We start from the raw sequence: 4,026 nt of genomic DNA, 5'->3' as shown, positions 1-4,026 counted from the left end.
CGGGTCTCAGGACCTGCTTCCTGATTGACCAGGAGGACAATCAGGAAGACCATTGCGAATATTAATTCGCTAATGCCACACAGCAGGGTGGGCTTCAGGGCACAGTGCTCTGCTCCCCATGCCCACCCTTTTTTTGAAGCCAATTCGAGCCTCGGGCTCTAAACATGTGTTTCAAAACAAAAAACCCCATTGAAATCCATGTGTCCGACGCCCTGCATGTAGATTAGGAGCCAGGCGCATGGATTAGGGTGTCAGCGCCCCTGCGCCACATATGGATGGGCTGCCACTGATGAAAGCATATCAGGGTTCATAATAACCACAAAGCAACCAGGTCACCGAAACGGTTTCCAGCAAGCCGGAGGACCGTCTAGATGGCTGATGCATTTTGAATGGGGATACTCTTCCTCAGAGCCACCAATAATGGGGCCCTCTTCCTCCAACTGATACCAATCATGGAGCACCATTCCTTCAATTCATAACATCGATGGGTCACAATTCCTCCCACTGACACCAAAGATGGGACAGTATTTCTCCTACTCGCACCAACAATGGGGCACTATTCCTTCCACTGACACCAACAGTGGGACCCGATTCCTTCCATTGACACCAACCACAAGGCACTATTCCTTCTACTGATACCAACAATGGTGTCCTATTTCTTCCACTGGCACCAATGATGGGGCACTATTCTGCCCACTGACACCACTGATGAGGAATAATTCCTTCCACTGACACCAGTGATGAGGCACTATTCCTCCTACTGATACCAGGAATTGGGCACTAGTCCTTCCACTGACACCAGTGATGGGGTACTATTTTTCCCACTGACCCCAGTGATGGGGCAATAGTCCTCCCACTGACACCAGTGATGGGGCACGAGTCCCCCCACTGACACCATTGATGGAGTACTATTCCTCCTGACAATACAAGTACAGCAAATTCTAGAAAACGATTAGAAAACTGATGCGCAGATCAACCAACCACAGGCAGGGCTATAGCAGGGACTATAGGAGGAACTATGCAATTTTTCTCTCTCCCTGCTCTGAGACATACAATACATAGCAGCTAGACTGAAAATCTGTATCAAATTAAGCAGCGATTGCAATTGGTTGCCAGAGGTTAAAGCATATCATTACTGTTTACTGACTGGTTGCTAGAGGTTACAGCACATGATTTCCTCACTGCCTGCACACCATGGACTGGGGAGGTGAGCAGACCCATCAATAGACCGAAAACTCCTAGGGTTCCTAGAACTCCTGGGATCAGTGGTAGTGCTGGGGGGAGGGGAGGGTGTCATCAATGGCAATGCTGTTTTTTTTTACCGACTACCAATATAAAGAGGAGTTTCAGCACTGGCCACCAATGTAATGGGGGATATACACTGACCACTAATGTAATGGGGATATACACTGACCACTAATGTAATGGGGATATACACTGACCACTAATGTAATGGGGATATACACTGACCACTAATATACACTGACCACTAATGTAATGGGGATATACACTGACCACTAATGTAATAGGGGATATACACTGACCACTAATGTAATAGGGGATATACACTGACCACTAATGTAATAGGGGATATACACTGACCACTAATGTAATAGGGGATATACACTGACCACTAATGTAATAGGGGATATACACTGACCACTAATGTAATAGGGGATATACACTGACCACTAATGTAATGGGGATATACACTGACCACTAATGTAATAGGGGATATACACTGACCACTAATATAATAGGAGATATACACTGACCACTAATGTAATAGAAGCATTCACAGTAACCACCACCAATGTAAGGGGGATGTTCACACTGGCCACTAGTGTGATATGAAAGGATTCTACACCAAGCACCAATGTAATGAGAAGATTTACACTGACCACCAATGTAACTGAGACATTTAGCCTGCGTTCACATTTGTGTGTTGGGAATGCATGCACAATTGCTTTCCTGACGCCACAGAAAGGTGCTGCCCTTTAGCAGATACACAGCAGTGCCATTAATTGTTACTGACACCCTCACACATCTGCTGACATGTGCTGTGTGATTTTGAAAAAGGGTTTGGGACTTTCTTCCGCATTTCTAGCACTTAGAGAATCCCATTGAAATAAATGGGCTGCCCTACACGTTACCTACATCTTTATCCACCCTGTTAGTACACCTTTGCATCCTAAAACCCTGCTAATCTCTGCACCCCAAACCTCCCCCATCCTTTCCACTCCAATCCTCCACCCCTTTAACTCTACCTGGCCTGCCTCCTCTGCTCATCTTTGCACCCACCTTTCTTACCTCCATACATCCCCTCCTTGCTCACCTGTGCACCCCAAACTGTAATTCCTTCTCTGCCTACCTCTGCACACCCCACAATACCCTCCCCCCCCCCCCCCCCACTAATTTGCTTATCTTTGCAGAACAGGCTGATGTTCGGCCTAATGACCACAGTTGTAGGCAGGACTTTCAAGCATGTCCCTTTACCTCCCCAGTGGGCAGCATTCAGTATAGGTGATGGTGGATATGACCTCAGGGGGGGGGGGGGCATAATATACATACATAGCTCCCAATTGTCCCTGATTTGGAGCAATGTCCCTCTTTCATCCACATTTGTCCCTTGTTTTGGTCTGATCTATATAATTGTATATAAAATTCACTTTGTATCCATCCAAAAGTGTTTTCCAGCGCTCAACCTTTCATCTGATTTCTAAATTGCTGCATTTGTAAATTCCAAAAGCCAATATAAAGGAATAGTAGTGGTAAAAAGAAAAAAGCACTTGTGGGTTGAACCAATCTTTTATTTTTTGTATAACTCTCTTTTAAGGGGGCGTGACAAGGGGTGTGTCCTATGCCTGTATACTTTTGCTGATAGGCGTCCCTCATTTCCATCACAAAAAGTTGGAAGGTATGTACATATCAATGGACACCTAATTTACATATCAATGCCGTCGCTATTTACATATGAACACTGATTATTTACATGTAAACACAGGGTCTGCAGTTGAGTCACCCATACACAATAGGGCAGAGCTGGGCAGCATTGGTAGCAGCACTTCACACTGAGATATCAGGACACAGCACTTCACACTGAGATATCAGGACACAACACAGGACTAAAACCTCAAGGGATAAGGGAATTTAAACCAGGATAGTTGGTATGAGGCAGTTGCTTTGGGCCCCACAATAATGACAGGGCCCAGGGCAGCTGCCCCTTTTGCCCTGCTTTAAAGACTGCCCTGGGGAGGGGTGTGATCTATACCTTTGCGCTGTCTATGGAGGATGCAGTTTTTAAGGAAGAGCGGGGAGAGCTCACACTGCATGCTAGGAGGAGACACTCAGTTCTGACAATGTGACCTGCTCCTCATAGCCCTGCAGGCGCTGAACACTGAAGCCCGGGGAAAATGATGATGAGAACACTGAAGCCTGAGGATAAGGATGAGAACACTGAAGCCTGGGAATAAGGATAATGACACTGAAGCCCGGGGATAAGGATGAACACACAACGGACACTAGAGCCCTAGGATAAGTATGAGGACACTGAACACTTAAGCCCAGGGATAGGGATGAGGACTCACCGAGCACTAGGGCCCACGTATAAGGAAAAACTGAAGCCTGGGGATAAGGATGATGTCTGCACACTGAAGAGAGAGGATAAGAATTAGGACATCCTGAGCATTGAAGCCCGGGATGAGGACAACTCAAACACCAAACCCCATGGATAAGGACACCCTGAACAATGAAGCCAGAGGATAAGGATTAGGACACTGACAACTGGGGATAGGGATGAGGACACTCTAAACACTGAAGCCCAGGGATAAGGATGAGGATACTTTGAACCCTGAAGATAAGGACATCCTCAGCAGTGAAGCATGGGGATAAGGATGAGGACACTGAAGCACGGGGATAGAGATGAGGACACTGAAGCCCGAGGATAGGGAAGAGGACTCCCCGAGCACTAGGGCCTACTTATAAGGATACCCTGAACACTGAAGCCTGGGGATGAGGACACTGAAG

The sequence above is a fragment of the Aquarana catesbeiana genome, linkage group LG11 (genome assembly GCF_042186555.1).
Source record: "Aquarana catesbeiana isolate 2022-GZ linkage group LG11, ASM4218655v1, whole genome shotgun sequence".
In the NCBI taxonomy this organism is placed as follows: Eukaryota; Metazoa; Chordata; class Amphibia; order Anura; family Ranidae; genus Aquarana; species Aquarana catesbeiana.
This window is presented reverse-complemented; position numbering follows the sequence as displayed.